This window comes from Scyliorhinus canicula, chromosome 1 (genome assembly GCF_902713615.1).
Source record: "Scyliorhinus canicula chromosome 1, sScyCan1.1, whole genome shotgun sequence".
In the NCBI taxonomy this organism is placed as follows: Eukaryota; Metazoa; Chordata; class Chondrichthyes; order Carcharhiniformes; family Scyliorhinidae; genus Scyliorhinus; species Scyliorhinus canicula.
The window spans coordinates 184,520,047-184,540,923 of NC_052146.1; the positions used below are offsets into that span (position 1 = coordinate 184,520,047).

General features: G+C 50.4%; 1 non-coding gene across 1 annotated transcript; it reads left to right on the top strand.

The window, feature by feature from the left end:
• Positions 1–301: 301 nt before the first annotated feature.
• LOC119978401 lies at positions 302–414 on the top strand. Its single transcript, XR_005463440.1, has one exon. It is a non-coding gene; the product is annotated as a U5 spliceosomal RNA (small nuclear RNA).
• Positions 415–20,877: the final 20,463 nt, after the last annotated feature.

A 20,877-nucleotide genomic window follows, 5' to 3' on the forward strand; every position in this document is an offset into this window, starting at 1 on the left:
ATTTGAGAGAAGCAATGATAACCTCCTGAGCGGCAGAGTGGCCACAATCTGCAGCTCCCCTTCTCCGGAAGTGCCAGGTAGGCCCCGCCCCCTCATCTACATAACTTGAATTCTGTACGAAAGCTCAAGACTTATTCCTGTTTTTGTGAACATTAACAGGTTGTAGTTAAATATGAAAATCTATATCAATTAAATGGTTCATTCTGCAGTGCGGATGTTGAGTGGCAGTGAGTGAAGCCAGTGTGATGTTAAAGAGCACCGTACGAGGTGGGTTGTGAGTAAGGTTGTGTGTAACGTCAATACACTCTGGTTTCTCTTCAGATCGTATAAATCTTTCGCCTTTTACTAAAGATTTCCGTGGAGAGGAACACTCAGAGTTTTAATTAATTTTTTGTGGCCCTGCTTCTGTGGGGCTGATTTCAAGTCAAAAAGCAGATTAACTATGTGTTCGTTATTCTCATTTGTGTTACTTTCCGAATGTGGTGAAATATGTGCTTGAGAGGCTGTCCTTTCGGAGATGAGCTAACAGAATGTACAGTGCGGAAGGAAGCCATTCGGCCCACCGAGTCTGCACTGACCCACTTAAGCCCTCACTGCCACCCTGTCCCTGCAACCCAATAACCCCATCTAGCCTTTTCTGGTCACTTATTGCAATTTATCATGGCCAATCCACCTATATCTTTTTATTAAAACAGTAAAAAATAGATAACACTCATTTTGTGTTGGAGAAACAGGATATCCTCCCCTTAGTACCAATGGGAGGGGGGTGTGTGTGGATAAAACCGTTCACAACACGTTTCTACAAAAACAAATGGTACAAGCACTAAACTTTGCGCTGGAGAGACCAGATACCCTTCCATCTGTACCACCAGAAGGGAAAGGAAGGGAGGCGGTGGGGAGAGAGGGGAAAGGAGGGAGTCAGAGTGTTGGTGAAGGGGGCCCATTAGGGCACTGCCTGAACTATCTAGAGGCAGAAATACAAAAGAACCTTCAATTATGTTGTGCCAGATTCTGGGAGTTCCCCCGAGGGGGTGAGGGGTGAAATAGTGCCAGGCACGAGTGAGACCCGCACGGAGTACCCGGAGGAAACCCACGCAGACACGGGAAGAATGTGCAGACTCCGCACAGACAGTGACCCAGCAGGGAATCGAACCTGGGATCCTCGCGCTGTGAAGCCACAGTGCTAATCACTTGTGCAACCGTGCTGCCTCCAAATATTTTTTTAAAAGTATCCGGGGTCTGGGTTCTCTGCCATGCCACATTTCTGTTTCACCCCGCCGGTGAAATGCTCCATTTCGCGAGCTGGTCAATGGATTTTCCCGTTGTGGGGCAGCTCCACATCATCGGGAAACCCCCGGGCTGCCTGCTTGGGTTTCCTCCGGGTGCTCCTGTTTCCTCCCACAGTCCAAAGATGTGCAGATTAGGTGGATTGACCATGCTAAATTGCCTTTAGTGTCCAAAAAGGTTTGGTTGAGTGGGATTATGGGGAGGGTGGAAGTGTGGGCTTTCCAAGAATCGATGGGCCGATTCTGCACTGTAAATTGTATTCTATGAAATAGTGTGCGTCCTTTGGAGGGTCTGGGTGCCTCGCCATACCACCCTGTTTCGCCTGTTGACCCGAGATGCACCAGGGCAGACCTCTGGAGGGGGGTGGGTGGGCAACTCCGGAGAGCTGGTGACCACTGTCATCTCCCTATAGGGACGCTCCAGGTTGACCTTCAGTGCACCTCCTCTCGGACACAGCCAGCAGGGCCCTCAGGGTCACCATGGGATGGAGGGGCAGCTCCAGTGCTCCCTGTGTCATCTGGCTCTGTCAGCCTGATGGGCAGGGTTAAGGCGGATCTGTTGCGGTGGGACAGCTGAATCTGAGGTATTATGTTTGGGCAGTGAACGCCAAGAAGTTTTGAGGTAATAGTAGGAGTCAGAGGCAATGTGGGTGAGGATGGAGGCAGGCTCTTGTAGGGGATCAGGGCTGAGGGTGCTGGCAATGACGCCACTCCCATTTGCCCCAGGGTAATATTCACCACAATTTCAGCAATATTTTAAGTTAGGCATGGGGTCAAAGTGGTTTCCAACCTGAGAGAATCATTTGTTTGAGCCGGCGAGATTGGATGCTCGGTTTCTTTGCTGGGAGGAGTGGGGGGGGGGGGGGGGGGGTGGAAATGAAGGACTTATTTATGGAAGGGTGGATTGCGTGTTTGGGAGTCCGCAGAACGAGGCCTTTAGATATATGCAGTTGCAGGATTTTGCAAGGAAGGTTCTCCCGAAGTTTCCTGTGGCACTGCCCTCCTTGCTGTTGGAGAAGGTGTTGCATGTTATGGTGTTGAAAGGGGGTCGTCTCACTGATTTATGGAAGGATTCTAGAGGAGGATACAATGTTGTTGGAGGGGGGTAAAGGCCAAGTTGGAGGAGGAGCTGGAGGTGGAGCTGGAGGAGAAGTTGTGGTGTGAGCTTTTGTGGAGAGTGAACGCCTCAATCTCATATGTGAGACTAGGCTTAATACAATTTTTTTTTGTTATAAATTTAGCGTACCCAATTCTTTTCTTCCAATTAAGGGACAATTTAATGTGGCAATTAGCCTACGCTGCACATCTTTGGGTTGTGGGGTGAAACCTACGCAAACACGGGGAGAATGTGCAAACTCCGGACGGACAGTGACCCAGAGCCAGGATCGAACCTGGAACCTCGGCGCCGTGAGGCAGCAATGCTAACCACTGTGCCACCATGCTGCCGGCTTAATACAATTAAAGGTGATGTACAGGGCACACCAGGTGAGATTAAGGATGAGCTAATTGTTTGAGGGTGAGGAGGACACTGCGAATGGTGTGGGAGGGGCCTCGGCAACCATGTACATACGTTCTGGTCCTGTCCGAAGTTAGAGAGGTTTTTGGGTTCTTTCACTTGGACTTGGAGCCCATCCCTTGAGGGAGGGGGGCGGGATTCTTCTGCTTTTCCTACTGCATTGTGTTCTTTTGTTTTATTGGATTTGGATTTTATTTATTGTCACGTCTACCGAGGTACAGTGAAAAGTATTTTTCTGCGAGCAGCTCAACAGATCATTAAGTACATGAAAAGAAAAGGAAATACAAGAAAATACATAATAGGGCAACACAAGGTAAAAGATTAGAACGATTGTAAGATAGGTAAATAGACGATCTGTTAGGGAGAGCTCAGAGAGAGGCGCCACACTCCGGCGCCATCTTGTGCATTTGTGGGAAGTGTTGAGTATCCAAAATTGCATTAAGGTAGACAAGCTCTCAGGGCAGAATGGGTTCTATCCCAGGTTACTGCGGAAGGCAAGGCGACAAAGAGCTGGGGCCTTAACAGATACCTTCACATCCTCTTTGACCACAGGCGAGGTTCCAGAGGACTGGAGAGGACTGGAGAATTGCCAATGTTGATCCCTTGTTTAAGAAAGGAAGCAGGGATAATCCAGCAAATTATAGGCTGGTGAAGCTGACATCAGTGGTGGGGAAGTATTTTATGTATAAAATGCTAAAAACTGAATTAAAATATTTTTAAAAAAATGTTCTGCACACAAAATATATTTTTGCAAAAGAAAACACGGAAATCCACAAGTTGCTGGCAGTGATTCCACCCTTCACAAGAGCGCACACTGTTGAAGTGGGAACAGAGAAACACACGAGAACATCTACATTTATAATACTCTTTATCATTGTCACACTCAACCTCTCTGCTTTCTGGTTAGCACAGTGGCACAGTGGTTAGCACGGTTGTCTCATTGCACCGAGGACCCAGGTTTGATCTTAGCCCCAGGTCACTGTACGTGTGGAGTTTGTACATTCTCCCCATGCCTGCGTGGGCCTCAGCCCCATACACCAAAGATGTGCAGGGTAGGTGAATTGGCCACACTAAATTATGCCTTAATTGGAAAAAAAAAAGAATTGAGTACTCTAAATTAAAAAAAAACCTCTGTTTTCATCCCTGTTTTAAAATGGTTCAATTTAGATTATCCTTCTGTTCCCTGTAAAACCTTCAACCATTTTGTTTATAATCAAACATAGTAAAACAGTCACCCGCCCCCTTAAATTATCCCAAACATTAATAATAATCCCAAGATCCTTAATACTACACATGCCGATTAACTCAGTCGAACTGTGGACCCATTTCTGGCGTCTCGCTTGTCTCAAGGCCTTTGTCCGAAAAGGTGGGTCTTGCACGTGGCTTCCCTTCATCTCCAAGCAGTTGTCCAATCTGCTCTGCCCACTCTGTACTGAGTCTTGACTTGGGAGGGTCCTGGGTGGTTCATTCTTCTACCCCTCTTCATGCCTTCCAGAATGTTCTCTGACCCTCAACCAATGAGGCCTTGGGGCAGGGGTCGCAGCCCCAATGGAGTTTACATCAGGCCGAAAATTCAGGCCGCGGTTCATTCCCTCATTCTTCCTACCAAAATGAATCACTTCCCAATGTACTCAAATTGCCTGGATATGTCAAGTGACGACCCTCAGGAATCTATACTTGGGCCTCATGTTTTCACAACATTTATAATTGACTTAAAGTTAGAGAGGGCTGCATTTCTATATTTACCGACAAACTAAAGTTGTGTGGATGGGGCAGGAGTAGCCTTGAGCCTCTCCCAACATCATCATTGTGCACCTGGAACATGAAGCCAACACCCACTCCACCCTAAGTGCATGTGGGGTGCCACTGACATCATCATTGTGGGCCCGGTGAAAGATCGGCACCCACTTGCTCACCCTGCTCACTGCCCTATGACAGTGACCCTGCAGGATGGCAAGTGGGAGGGAGACGGTGAGTGTTCTGGAGTAGGGCAGCCATTGGGGCAACGAGCAAATCACAATCAACATCCGAGGAATTTTCTTTTTAAATTAAGAAACAATTTAGCCTGGCCAATTCACCTGCCCTCCACATCTTTTGAGTGTGGGGGTGAGGCCCATGCAGAAATGGAGAGAATGTGCAAACTCCACACGGACAGTGACCCAGAGCTGGTACTGAACCTGGTCCTCGGCGCCTTAGGAAGCAGTGCTAACCACTGCACCACTGTGTTGCCCTTACATCCCAGTATCTTTTCTCTTTTTTATATAAATATAGAGTACCCATGCCGATGAACTCAATCGAGCTGTGGGCTCATTTCTGGAGTCTCGGTTGTCTCAGGTCCTTCGTCTGCAAAGATGGGTCTTGCACGCTGCATCCTTCCATCTCCGATCAGTTGTCCAATCTTCTCTGCTCCCTCTGTGCTGAGTCTTGACTTGGGAGGGCCCTGGGTGGTTGCCTTCCAGAATGTTCTCTGACCCTCAGCCAATGAGTCCTGAGATGGGGGTCACAACCCCCAATGCAGTTTCCAATTGCAACTCTGCAGGACACCAGGAACCCATCTCCAGAGTTCCATCTCTAGGTAAAAGCAATTTACTGCAGATGCTGGAATCTGAAACGAAAGAGAAAATGCTGGAAAATCTCAGCCAGACTGGCAGCATCTGTAGGAAGAGAAAAGAGCTAACGTTTTGAGTCTGATGACTCTAGGTGATAGGTGTTCCATCTCTAAGTGTATTGTTCACATATAACCTTACTCCATATATGATAACTGGGTGCCAGAAAAGCTAGCTTTATCTGGGGAATCCAAAACAATCAATCCCTATGAATAGGACCGATTATCTCCTGATGTAGTGTTGACAGGACAGGCCCAAACATGCATGGTAGTTTGCCCGTTCAGTGTATTCAAATTTGGCCAAGTTTGAATCCCCAGCTGACTGGTTTAATTTAAAATGTCTAATTCTTAATTTAAAGTGTCCAATTTTATATCAGGCGAAATTCAGGCCGCTGTTCATTTTACCACACCTCCTCATTCTTCCTACCAAAATTAATCACTTCTCAATGTCATCAAATTGTCTTTATATGTCAAGTTAAGATCCTCAGGAATTTGTATTTGGGCCTCTTTTTTCGTGACATTTATGATTAACTTAAAGTTATAGAGAGCTGCATTTCTATATTTTTAAAAAAAAATTATTTTTTCAAATTAAGGGGCAATTTAGCGTGGCCAATCCACCTAGCCTGCACATCTTTGGGTTGTGGGGGCAAAATCCACGCAAACACAGGGAGAATGTGCAAACTCCACAAGGACAGTGACCCAAAGCCGGGATTGAACCTGGGACCTTGGAGCCGTGAGGCAGCAATGCTAACCCACTGCGCCACCGTGCTGCCCAGTTTTTTTAAAATAAATGTTTTTATTCTCCTTTTTCACATTTTCCTCCAAATTTTACACCCCACCCATAAATAGTAAATGGTAACAAATACAAAATCAATCCCCTTAACAATTCCGGTGTTTCCGGTCGTCTCTGTCCAAATGTATGGAATGATGTTGGTTCTGTACTGGGCCTGAGGTTATGTTGTGTGGTGTGGTGTATATGTAATTCCCCTATAGAACTGTGGTTTTCAAGTATTTTTTATGTTTTCTTTTCTTTTGTAAGAGTGGGTATAAAGAATTTGTGATTGGCTCCTGCATGGGTGGAGATGGGTTTGGTATTCGAGGAGAGAAGGCTGTGGTGTGTCATTGGTACCATTCGTACCGCGAGAGTTTTAAAAAATATATATTTTCATTCTCCATTTTCACATTTTCCTTCAAATTTACACCCCCCAACAAGCAGTAAACGGTAACAAATACAAAGTCAATACCTTTAACAATAACAACGATCCCATCCTCCCACCACCCCAATCAACGGCCCACCTGTCAATATATGCATCCAATAAAACAAACCCTCCCACTGTGGAAACAAAAAGCAAAGGAGAAAAAGAAAAAAGGAGTCCGGGACCGCCCATGGTCACCCTAGAATCCACCCCCCCCCACCCCCCCCCCCCCCCCCCCCCCCCCCCCCCACACACACACTCAATGCCGTCCAACCTCTGAAAGAGTGCCGTACATGATACCCAAGAGTTGTAACCCCCCCCTCCACTCCTCCCCAACTCCTCCCGTCCACTGCCTCTTGTAAAACTCCTTCCCCCAACCTCGGTCCTTCCCCCCCAACTTTCCATCCCGGCTAGACCACTCGGACCCTGTTCTGCCAGACTCTGATGGCCGCAGCCCCTTCCCCCACCTAACTCCCGTTCACTGGCCGGCTTAGACCGGCTAGCATGGAGGCCCCCGCCCGGGTCCCTTTCCCCCTTGCCCATCCCTAGGAAAGCCCAAAAATCCCCCTTTTAGCACACAAACCCCGCATATCCACCTACACCCCAAAGAGCCCTCACTTCGAGTGAAAGTCCCATCACTTCCCTTGTCCAAATATATACAACACCGGCTCCTTTAGCCCACACACCCGCACGCAGTGAAACAAATTTAAAAAAAAGAAAATACAGTCATGAGGTTACATCGGCACATGGCCATTTCTCAATTTCTCAGTTCTGCCACAGTCCTTCTGCCTTCGCAAACTCCTCCGCTGCCTCCGCCATTCCAAAATAAAAGTCCTTGAGCTTGTAAGTCACCCTCAGCTTCGCTGGATATACAATGCAGCACCGCACCTTGCTAATGTACAGTGCCCTCTTCACCCGGTTGAAGGCAGCCCGCCTCCTCGTCAGCTCCACCGTAAAGTCCTGGTATACACGTATACCAGCTCCAGCCCACTGCGCCACCCGCTTCTGCTTGGCCCAGCACAGGACCTTCTCCTTCACACTGTACCTACAGAAGCACAGAGTCACCACCCTTGGCGGCTCACTTGCCTTTGGTTCAGGCCTCCACGAGCCAAGAGCCCGATCCAGTTCATATCGGGAGGGATCCTCCCCCTCCCCCAATAGTTCTGCCAGCATCGCAGCAAAATACTCAATCGGTCTCGGCCCTTCAACTCCTTCGGGCAGCCCCACAATCCTCAAATTCTGTCGCCTGGACCTGTTTTCCAGGTCCTCCATTTTTCCTCGCAGATCCTTGTTAACCTCTATCACCTTCCGCATCTCCTTCCCCATCAAGGTAAGTTGATCACCGTGCTGCAATAAGTCTCCTCCACTTCCTTCAGTGCCTCCCCTTGCTCCCGCACCTCCGTCACTGCATTCGCCACCGCCGTCGTCACCGGGGAAATCACCTCCTCCACCAGCACACTCAAAACCTCCCTCATCTCCTTCCCCATTGTCTCCATGTATTTTGTAAACTGCCTTTCGAATTCCGCAGCCATTACCTTAGTTATTTCTTCAGCCGTAAGCAATGCGGCCTCCCCTGATGCTCCAGCCTCCATTTTCCTTGGTGACCCCGTGGTGACCTTTCTACTCCCCAACGTACTTTCAGCTGATTTCACAGCCGTTTTCTTACTGGACCTCGACATATCCCTTCCCTGTACTTTCTCCTGGCCTTCACCGCCTTCACTGCCCCTAGGACCGGGCGTCAATCCCCGACAATGCCGTTCCCGAATGGGAGCCCTCCAACACGCGGCCCGCCGTCACCGGAAGTCAGCCGTCACCGCTTCTTCAATGGCCTTTGTGAGATCTTTTCACAGTTGTTCCCTCTGCTGCAAGAATTCAGCTTTCATAAAGGCCCTCAAGTCAGCTTGAGGCCACAGCCTTCTTCGAGGCTATGTCCAAAGTGGTGGGGGTGAGGGTGGAGCCATGCCCGAAAGTGGCGGTCTTCGGGGTCTCGGACCAGCCAGATCTATTCCTGGGGAGGAGGGCAGACGCCCTTGCCTTTGCCTCCCTGATCGCCCGCCGTAGAATCCTGTTTGCTGGCGGTCAGCAGCACCACCCAGAGCTGCAGACTGGCTGTCCAACCTCTCGGAATCTCTCCAAATGGAGAAAATCAAATTCGCCATCCGAGGGTCAGACGACGGCTTCCACAGAACGTGGGAGCCATTCACACAACTGTTCCGGTCCTTGTTTGTGGCCAACGAACAAGAGGAAGAATAACCAGGTAGCCAAGAATCAGGGGAAAGTAGCCAAGGCATGAAAGGGAGAGATAGACTGGGAGGGAGGGAGGGGGGGGGGGGGCGACGGCTAAACCTGAGGAAAGAAAGGTGAACCAAGGGGGGGGGGGGGGGAGGGGGGTGGGAAACAGCTAAACCTGAGGAAAGAAAGGCGAACCGTGGAGGGTGGGGGAGACAAGAGAGGAGAACCAGCGAGGTGGGGGGGGGGGCAGGGAAATGGGAGCCGGAAGGAAGGCACGGGATACCAAAACGTGCATGACATCTCCAGGGGCGGGGAATGAGGAAAATATAGACGGAGGACGGGAGGAGCAGCAGAAGCGAGCGCGGGACGGCAGCGAGATCCGTCCGGGAGAAGCAGACGACAACAACACAAAACACAGCCAAGTATCGCACACTGTAATTATCTCCCCGGCACCCAAATGTATATTTGCCTCCCCAATCCCCCCCCCCACCTCCCGCAAACAGTCGCCTACTTACGTGGTGTAAATAATTTTGTCAGGTGTACAGAGCTGCCGCTGTCGAGCTGGTGCACAATACCCTACCAGTTATTCTATTTCATTTTTTTTTACTATGTACCATTTCCTTCTCCTTGGTATGTTGGGGTGTGCCCTTCTCTTCTAGATATGTGTGTATATATATATATATATGTTTCTTATCCTGTGTACATAACGGTAATTATACCTTGTTCAAAAACCCAATAAAAAACATTTATTAAAAAAAGTCAGCTTGAGGCCTTCAAGCTCACCCTGCATGTTGGAAGAGGCTTTTGTCTCTGCTGTAGCGTCAGCCAAATCTTTCACTGTTTCTGCGGGTCTGGTAACCAAGAAACATACCATTCCTGGGGGAAAGTACTCCTCCAACATTCACTTACGCCTTATCATCAAAATTCCACCCGCATTGCTTAAAAAAGAGCTCTTTTCTGTAACCTTGGGCAGGAGCTGCCTTGTGTGTGACCACTTACTCCATGGTGCACACCGGAAGCCCACCGACAAACTAAAGTTGTGTGGATGGGGCAGGAGTAGCCCTTGAGCCTCTCCCAACATCATCATTGTGCACCTGGAACATGGAGTCAACACCCACTCCTAAGTGCATGTGCGGTGCCACTGACATCATCATTGTGGGCCTGGTGGAAGATCGGCGCCCACGTACACACCCTGCTCACTGCCCGACGACAGTGACCCTGCAGGATGGCAAGTGGGAGGGAGACAGTGCGTGTTCTGGAGTAGGGCAGCTACTGGGGCAGCGAGCAAATCACAATCAATATCCGAGGAAGTTTTTTCAAATTATGGGGCAATTTAGCCTGGCCAATTCACTTGTTAGGATGTAAGGACTGCACGGTGGCACAGTGATTAGCACTGCAGCCTGCGGCGCCAAGGACGCGGGTTTGATCGCAGCCCCAGGTACCTGTCCATGTGGAGTTTGCACATTCTCCTCATGTCTGCCTGGGTTTCATCCCCACAATACAAAGATGTGCAGGGTAGGTGGATTGGCCACACTAAAAATAATTGAGTACTCTAAATTTATTTAAAAAAAGGAACAGATTGTTGAATAAGAAGCGAGCCTCATTTGAGTTGCAATTTTTAAAAAAATACTTAATTAGTAGCTATATTAGAAAGCCCGGGTTATATTCCAAACTCTGTCAGTCTGTTTAATATTACTAAATAACCATGAGCTTCTGTGCATGCAAAATGAATGAATGATCAGAGGTGTGCTAGCAATAAATCCTCCTGACCTTTGTTAACCTTAAACAAAACTACATGGCTTTATTGAGAACTAAATTAATTGATTCATTGGTTAAAACAGAGAATTATTCAGGGAAACTGATGATGTGAAACAGTTCCATCGTATTCTTGCCTCAGAATATGAAGGAAGGTGGTCCAAAATTAATCTTTTGTCAAAATTGATGAATTAGACCATAAGACCATAAGATATAGGAGCAGAATTGGGCCACTTGGCCCATCGAGTCTGCTCCGCCATTCAATCATGGCTGATATTTTCTCATCCCCATTCTCCTGCTTTCTCCCCATAACCTCCTTATTAATCAAGAACCTATCTATCTCTGTCTTAGAGACACTCAGTGAATTGGCCTCCACAGCCTTCTGCAGCAAAGAGTTCCACAGATTCACCACCCTCTGGCTGAAAAAATTCCTCCTCATCTCTGTTTTAAAGGATCGTCCCTTTAATCTGAGATGGCGTCCTCTGGTCCTAATTTTTCCTACAAGTGGAAACCTCCTCTCCACGTCCACTCTATCCAGGCCTCGCAGTATCTTGTAAGTTTCAATAAGATCCCCTCTGATCCTTCTAAACTCCAACGAGTACAGACCCAGGTTCCTCAAACATTCCTCATACGACAAGTTTTTCATTCCAGGGATCATTCTTGTGAACCTCCTCTGGAACCTTTCCAAGGCCAGCACACCCTTCCTTGGATATGGGGCCCATAACTGCTCACAATACTCCAAATGGAGTCTGACCAGAGCCTTATACAGCCTCAGAAGTGCATCCCTGGTCTTGTATTCTAGCCCTCTTGACATGAATGCTAACATTGCATTTGTCTTCTTAACTGCCGACTGAACCTGCACATTAACCTTAAGAGAATCGTGAACAAGTCCCTTTGTACTTCTGCTTTCCGAAGCATTTCCCCATTTAGAAAATAGTCTATGCCTAGATTCCTCCTTCCAAAGTGCATAACCTCACACTTTTCCACATTGTATTTCATTTGCCACTTCATTGCCCACTCTCCTAGCTTGTCCAAGTCCTTCGGCAGCCCCCTGCTTCCTCAATACTACCTGTCCCTCTACAGATCTTTGTATCATCTGCAAACTTAGCAACAGTGCATTCAGTACCTTCTTCCAGATGGTTAATGTACATTGTAAAAAGTTGTGGTCCCAACACAGACCCCTGAGGCACACCACTAGTCCCGGCTGCCATCCTGAAAAAGACCCCTTTATCCCCACTCTTTTCCTTCTGCCAGTCAGCTAATCCTCTATCCATGCCAGAATCTTACCCTTAACACCATGGGCTTTTAACTTATTTAACAGCCTCCAATGCGGCACCTTGTCAAAGGCCTTCTTTAAATCTAAATAAATCACATCCACTGATTCTGCTTTGTCTAACTTGCTTGTTACCTCCTCAAAGAAGTCTAACAGTTTGTCAGACATGACCTCCCTTTGACAAAGCCTTGCTGACTCAGTCCTATTTCACCATGCACTTCCAAGTGCTTCGCGATCTCATGTTTAATAACAGACTCGAAAATCTTACCAATGACCGAAGTCAGGCTAACTGGCCTATAATTTCCCATCTTCTGCCTCCTTCCCTTCTTAAACAGTGGTGTTACATTAGCCCCCTTCCAGTCCTCAGGGACCCTTCCTGCCTCCAGTGATTCCTGAAAGATCATCACTAATGCCTCCACAATTTACTCAGCTATCTCTTTTAGGACCCTGGGGTGTAGTCCATCTGGTCCGGTGACTTATCCACCTTCAGACCTTTCAGTTTCCCCAGAACCTTCTCCTTAGTAATGGTCACTGCACTCACCTCTGCCCCCTGGTTCTCCTGGAGCTCTGGCATCCCACTGGTGTCTTCCACCGTGAAGACTGATGCAATGTAACTTATTCAGTTCATCTGCCATTTCTTTGTTTCCTATTAATACTTCTCCAGCCATATTTTTTATTGGTCCAATGTCTATTTTTGCCTCTTTCTTACCTTTTATTTTTTTTAAATATAATTTTTATTGGAATTTTTTACAGAAAATATAAAACATAACGACAAACAATGAAATGCAACAAAATAACCCATAATAACTGTAACACCCCCAGACTGTATTGACGCATGTATCACATCCCCCCCACCCCCCCAACCCCAATGAACAACAAAAGAACTTAAAAATAAATTTAAATTAAATAAACAAACATAGTCATCGTCCGCCCCCCCCCCCCCCCCCCCCCCCCCCCTTTTCCCTCCCCCTCCCCCCCCCTCCCCCCCGGGTTGCTGCTGCTACTGTCCCCGTACCCTATCATTGAGCCAGAAAGTCGAGAAAAGGTTGCCACCGCCTAAAGAACCCTTGTACCGACCCTCTCAGGGCGAATTTGACCTTCTCTAGCTTAATGAAACCCGCCATGTCATTGATCCAGGTCTCCACGCTTGGGGGCCTCGCGTCCTTCCATTGTAGCAAGATCCTTCGCCGGGCTACTAGGGACGCAAAGGCCAGCACACCGGCCTCTTTCGCCTCCTGCACTCCCGGCTCCACCCCAACCCCAAAAATTGCGAGTCCCCATCCTGGCTTGACCCTGGATCCCACCACCCTCGACACCGTCCTCGCCACCCCCTTCCAGAACTCTTCCAGTGACGGGCATGCCCAGAACATATGGACATGGTTCGCTGGACTCCCCGAGCACCTGACACATCTGTCTTCACCCCCAAAGAACCTACTCATCCTCGTCCCAGTCATGTGGGCCCGGTGCAGCACCTTAAATTGGATGAGGCTAAGCCGCGCACACGAGGAGGAAGAATTAACCCTCTCCAGGGCATCAGCCCATGTCCCGTCTTTGATCTGTTCCCCCAGTTCCCCCTCCCACTTAGCTTTCAGCTCATCTACTGACGCCTCCTCCGCCTCCTGCATAACCTTGTAGATATCAGATATCTTCCCCTCTCTGACCCAGACCCCCAAAAGCACCCTGTCGCCCACCCCCCTCGCGGGAAGCGAAGGGAATCCCTCCACCTGCCGCCTAGCAAATGCCTTTACCTGCAGATACCTGAACATGTTCCCCGGGGGGAGCCCAAATTTCTCCTCCAACTCCCCCAGGCTCGCAAACCTCCCATCAATAAACAGGTCCCTCAGCTGTCTGATGCCCGCTCTGTGCCAACCCTGAAATCCCCCATCAATGTTCCCCAGGACGAACCTATGGTTCCCCCTTAACGGAGCCTCCATCGAGCCCCCCACTTCTCCCCTATGTCGCCTCCACTGCCCCCAAATCTTGAGGGTAGCCGCCACCACCGGACTCGTGGTATACCTCGTAGGAGGGAGCGGCCACGGCGCCGTTACCAGGGCCCCCAGGCTTGTATCTCCACAGGACGCCCTCTCCATCCGTTTCCATGCTGCCCCTCCCCCTCCATTACCCACTTGCGCACCATCGACACATTGGCCGCCCAATAATACCCCGAGAGATTGGGTAACGCCAGCCCCCCACCATCTCTACCCCGCTCCAAGAAGACCCTCTTCACCCTCGGGGTCCCATGCGCCCAAACAAAGCTCATGTTGCTGCTAGTCACCCTTCTAAAAAAGGCCCTAGGGATAAAGATGGGCAAACACTGAAAAAGGAACAAGAACCTCGGGAGAACTGTCATTTTGACGGACTGCACTCTACCCGCCAACGATAGCGGCACCATGTCCCACCTTTTAAATTCCTCCTCCATCTGCTCCACCAGACTGGTAAAATTAAGCTTATGGAGAGTCCCCCAACTCCTGGCCACCTGCACCCCCAGGTATCTGAAACTCTTCACTGCCCTCTTAAATGGGAGTCTCCCAATTCCCTCCTCCTGATCACCCGGGTGTACTACAAATACCTCACTCTTGCCTAAATTTAATTTATAGCCCGAGAAGCCCCCAAATTCCGCTAACAGCTCCATCACCCCCGGCATTCCCCCTTCTGGATCCGCCACATACAACAGCAGGTCGTCCGCATACAGCGATACACGATGTTCCTCCCCACCCCGCACCAGACCCCTCCACCTCCCTGACTCCCTCAACGCCATAGCCAGAGGTTCAATCGCCAGTGCAAAGAGCAAGGGGGACAGGGGGCACCCCTGCCTGGTCCCACGGTAGAGCCTAAAGTACTCCGATCTCCTTCCATTGGTAACTACACTTGCCATCGGAGCCACGTAGAGCAGCCTCACCCATTTGATGAATCCCTCCCCGAATCCGAACCGCTCCAGCACCTCCCACAGGTACCCCCACTCAACTCTATCAAACGCTTTCTCCGCATCCAGCGCCACCACTATCTCCGCCTCCCCCTCCACTGCCGGCATCATAACAACATATGGCAGTCTCCGCACATTCGTGTTGAGCTGCCGTCCCTTGACAAATCCTGTCTGATCCTCGTGTATCACCCCTGGCACACAGTCCTCTATCCTGGTGGCCAGGATCTTCGCCAGCAACTTAGTGTCAACATTGAGGAGCGAGATAGGCCTGTATGATCCACACTGCAAGGGGTCCTTATCCCGCTTCAGGATCAGAGAGATCAGTGCCCGTGACATCGTCGGGGGCAAAGCCCCCCCCTCCCATGCCTCATTGAAGGCTCGCACCAACAGGGGGCCCACCAGATCCGCATACTTTTTATAAAATTCCACCGGGAACCCGTCCGGCCCCGGCGCCTTACCTGACTGCATTTGTCCAATCCCCCTGACTAGCTCCTCCAACTCTATCGGTGCCCCCAGCCCCTCTAACAGCTCCTCTTGAACCCTTGGGAACCATAGCCTGTTCATGAAGCTCTCCATCCCCCCTCTCCCCATCGGAGGTTCTGACCGGTACAGTTCCTCGTAGAAGTCCCTAAAGACCCCATTTACTTCTGTCCCCTTCTGCACTACATTCCCACCCCTATCCGTCACTCCACTAATTTCCCTAGCCGCATCTCACCTGCGGAGCTGATGCGACAACATCCTGCTCGCCTTCTCCCCATACTCATATACCGCGCCCTGCGACCTCCTCCACTGTGTCTCCGCCTTTCTGGTGGTCAACAAGTCAAATTTGGCCTGCAAACTACGCCGTTCCCCCAGCAACCCCTCCTCCGGTGCCTCCACGTATCTCCTGTCCACATCCAGGAGCTCCCCCACCAGTCTCTCCCTCTCCTTCCTCTCCCTCCTTTCCCTATGGGCCCGGATGGAGATCAGCTCCCCCCGGATCACTGCTTTCAGAGCCTCCCAGACCATCCCCACCCGGACCTCCCCCGTGTCATTGGTATCAAGATACCCCTCAATACTTCCCCGGACCCTCCTACACACCTCCTCATCAGCCAGCATCCCCACATCCAGGCGCCATAGCGGGCGCTGGTCCCGCGCCTCCCCCATCTCCAGATCAACCCAGTGCGGAGCATGGTCTGAAATCGCTATGGCCGAATACTCTGCATCCTGCACCTTCGGGATCAATCCCCTGCTCAGGATGAAAAAATCTATTCAGGAATAGACCCTATGGACATGGGAGAAAAAGGAATACTCCCGCGCTCTCGGCCTCCCAAACCTCCAGGGATCCACCCCTCCCATCTGGTCCATAAACCCCCTCAGCACTTTGGCCGCCGCCGGTCTCCTACCCGTCCTTGAATTGGACCGGTCCAGTGGGGGATCCAGCACTGTGTTAAAGTCTCCCCCCATTATCAGGCCCCCTGCCTCCAGGTCCGGAATGCGGCCCAACAAGCGCCTCATGAAGCCGGCATCATCCCAATTCGGGGCATATACATTAACCAGCACCACCTTCTCTCCCTGCAGCCTACCCTTCACCATAATATATCTGCCCTCCTTGTCCGACACCACCTCAGCCGCCTCGAACGCCACCCTCTTCCCCACCAGAATCGCCACCCCCCGGTTCTTCGCGTCCAATCCTGAGTGAAAAACCTGCCCCACCCACCCCTTCCTCAGATGAACCTGGTCCGCCACCTTCAAGTGGGTCTCCTGGAGCATAGCCACGTCTGCCTTCAGCCCCTTCAGATGAGAAAATACCCTAGTTCTCTTAACCGGCCCATTCAGCCCCCTCACGTTCCAGGTAATCAGCCGGATCAGAGGGCAACCTGCCCCTCTCCCCCGCCGGCTAGCCATAGCTTATCGACTGCTCGCCCTAGGCCAGCTCGCCCCGCCTGACCCGTTCCCCATGGCGATAACGCCTCTCCTCTACCCCCCCGGCCCACACCAGCTCCTTCCAGGCCATTCCAGCAGCAACCCGGTATCCCCCCCCCCCCCCCCCCCCCCCCCCCCCCCCCCCAGGCTAGGACCCCTCCTAGCCACGATGCACCCTCCATGGTACTTCCGTGAGTCAGCTGACTTCTGCTGACCCGGCAGCTCCTGCCAAAACCCATCTCCTCCCGGCATGGGGTCATCCCCCTCTTGCCACACCTCCTTGGCACCGCTTCAGCACGGGAAAGAAAACCAGTAGAGGCCATGCCCCCACCTCCAGCTCCACCCCCCCTGCCCCGCAGCGCGGACAACCAGAGGAAAGCCTTTCACACTGCCACACCCCACCCTTCTGACGCAGCTCCTCAAAATCCAGTTTCACCCCAACCCCCAGCCCCGTACAGAAGAGACCATATAAAGCACATACCCCCAACGTTCCCCACATACCCCATACCCATACCCAACAGACAAACCCACCCGGAAACAGAGCAAAAAAAAAACTAGCATAAAAAAAACACGTGTCAAAATTGAAGAACAGCAACAGCAAAAACAGCAACGGCCATAGTGTGTCCCCAGACCCTAGTTCGAGTCCAGCTTCTCCGCCTGTACAAAGGCCCACGCCTCCTCCGGGGACTCGAAGTAGTGGTGCCGGTCCTTATATGTCACCCACAGATGCGCAGGCTGCAGCATTCCAAATCTGACCTGCTTGGCATGCAGCACTGCCTTCGTCCGGTTGAACCCGGCCCGCCGCTTTGCCACCTCCGCACTCCAGTCCTGGTAGATTCGCACTACCGAATTCTCCCACTTGCTGCTCCTCTCTTTCTTGGCCCAGCGCAGCACACACTCCCGGTCACTAAATCGATGGAACCGCACCAGCACCGCCCGCGGGGGTTCATTTGCCTTAGGCCTCCTGGCCAGCACTCTGTGAGCTCCCTCAAGCTCCAGGGGCAAATGGAAGGACCCCGCTCCCATCAACGAGCTCAACATCGTGGTCACGTACGACGGGAGATCCGACCCCTCCAGCCCCTCCGCCAGGCCCAGGATCCTCAAATTCTTTCGCCTCATGCGAACGTCCAGTTCCTCCAAGCGGTCTTGCCACTTTTTGTGAAGTGCCTCGTGCAACTCCACTTTCCCCACGAGGACCACGGCCTCCTCCTCCCGCTCAGCGGCCTGCTGCTGCAACTCCCGAATGGACACCTCCTGGGCCGCCTGGGTCCCAAGCAGCTTGTTGGTAGTCGCATTCAGGGAGTCCAGCAACTCAGCCTTCAGCTCCGCAAAACAGCGCAGAAGAGAGGCCTGCTGCTCCTGCGCCCACTTCCACCAGTCCTCGGGTGTTCCGCCTGCCGCCATTTTGTCCTTCTTCCCCCGCTTTTCTTGGGGAGCTGCTGCAGCTTTTTTCTTTGCCCCACTCCGGGTGAGCACCATAAATTATGGGGAATGCTCCTCTAGACACCTTCCCCCACTGGGATTCGTCGAGACAGCGCCGTTTGGGGCCCTCAAATCGGCCCAAAAGTCCTTAAGTAGCGGGAGCTGCGGTGCGGCTTAGCTCCGCATAGCCGCAACTGGAAGTCTCCAAAGCCGATTTTCTGACCGCTCCACTCCTAGTCCAGGCCATCCACCGGTGGAGAATCTGAGAAGGAGTGTTCCCACACGGGGAAAAGTCCAAACAGCACCACTACGAGCCCTTAAAAGAGCCCCAAAGTCTGGAAATAGTGGGAGCCACTGAACGTGCGGCTTAGCTCCGCATCACCACTACCGGAAGTCCGTCTCCGCTTCTTCAATGGCCTTGGTGAGATATTTTCACAGTTCTTCCCTCTGCTGCTAGAATTCAGCTTTCATAAAGGCCCTCAAGTCAGCTTGAGACCTCTAAGCTGGCCCTTCCCCCGCTTGCATGCTTGCAGAGGCTTTTGTCTGCTGCTGCTTCAGATAAATCTTGCACTGTTTCTGAAGGTCTGATAACTAAGAAACATACTATTCCTGGGGGAAAGTACTCCTCGAACATTCACCTACGCCTTTTCATCAAAATTCCAACCCGTGTTGCTTAAAAAAGAGCTCTTTTCTGTAACCTTAGGCAGGAGCTGCCTCTGTGTGATCACTCACTCCATGATGCACACCGGAAGTCCTCTCTTACCTTTTATATATTGAAAAAAATCTCTTCCTATCTTCCTTTATATTACTTGCTAGCTTACACTCGTACTACATCTTCTTCCCCTTATTGCTTTTTTAGTTGTCCTCTGCTTGCATTTAAAGGCTTCCCAATCCTCTGGTTTCCAACTAATCCTCACAACTTTGTATGCTTTTTCCTTAGCCATTATGCTGTCCTTGACATCCCTCATCAGCCATGGATGCTTTGTCCTCCCCTCAGCATGTTTCCTCTTCCTTGGGATGAATTTCTGTTGTGCCTCCCTAATAACCCCCAAAAACTCCTACCATTGCTGTTCCACTGTCTTCCCTGCTTGGCTCCTTCTCCAATCAACTCTGGCCAGCTCCTCCTTCATGTCTTTGTAGTTACCCTTATTTAATTGTAATACTGTTACATCTGATTGCAGCTTCTCCCTCTCAAACTGCAGGGTAAATTCTATCATATTGTGGTCACTGCCCCCTAAGGGTTCCTTCACTTTAAGTTCCTTAATCAAGTCTGCCTCATTACACATCACCAAATCCAGAATTGCCTGTTCCCTAGTAGGCTCTGTCACAAGCTGCTCCAAAAAAAATCCATCTCTTAGAGTCTAAGACTTAGACATTCCCCAAAAAATTCCATTTCTTGGGATCACAACCAACCTGATTTTCCCAGTCCACCTGCATATTGAAGTCCCCCATGATTATTGTAATATTGCCTTTTTTAGATGCCTTTTCTATCACCAGATTTATTTTCTGCCCCACATCCTGACTACTGCTAGGGGGCCTGTACATAACTCCCATCAGGGTCTTTTTACCTTTGCGATTCCTCCACTCTGCCCACAGAGATTCTATGCCTTCTGATCCAAATCACTCCATGCTATCGATTTAACTTAATTCCTTACTAACAATGCAACCCTGCCCCTTTTGCCCATCTGCCTGTCCTTTCGATAGGACATATATCCTTGGATATTTAGATCCCAGCCTGATCCCCTTGCAGCCATGTATCTGTGAGGCCTACAACATCGTACCGGCCAATTTCAATGTGAGCAACATGCTCATTTACCATGTTCCATATACTGCGCACATTTAGGTACAACACCCTCAATCCTGCATTGACCACCTCCCTTTTCACACTCTCCTCAGTCACTGTACCCTGTACTGTGGCCCTTTTTGATTTTTGACTATGGCTTCTCTGCCTTACACTTTCCCCCTTACTGCTTTTTGTTTCTGGCCCCGTTTTACTTCCCTCTGACTTCCTAGATTGGATCCCATCCCCCTGCCACATTAGTTTAAACCCTCCCCAACGGCTCGAGCAAACACGCCCCTAGGACATTGGTTCCAGTCATGTTACTGTGAAATTTGTAATATCCGGTTCCTTGGCAAGGGACATGAGTTAGTGTGGAATCCTGATAGCCTGTTCCTTAGCGAAGGACATAAGTTAGTATGAAAAGCATAATATCCTGTTTCTCAGTGAATGACATAAGTCTGTAGAGACAGGACGACGGAGGTAGCCTTCTCAGGAATGCACTTTTCTGTAAACTAGTGTAACCGACAGGCAGAGGGATCTGGATGTACTGGTCTGCAGGTCACTAAACGTGGCAACGCAGGTGGAGAAAGTAGTCAAGAAAGAATACGGCATGCTTGCCGTCATCGGCTGCGGCATTGAGTATAAAAATAGGCAGGTCATGCTGCAGCTGTATAGAACCATAGTTAGGCCACACTTGGAATTCTGGTTGCCACACAACTAGAAGGATGTGGAGGCATGGAGAAGGTACAGAAGAGGTTTACCAGGATGTTGCCTGGTCTGGAGGGCAATAGCTATGAGGAAAGGTTGGACAAACTCGGATTGTTTTCACTGGAACGACGGAGGTTGAGGGGCGACCTGATAAAAGTCTACAAAATTATGAGTGGTATGGACAGTGTGGATAGTTAGAAACTTTTTCCCAGGGTGGGAGAGTCAATTACTAGGGGACATAGGTTTAAAGTGCGAGGGGGAAGGTTGAGAGGAGAT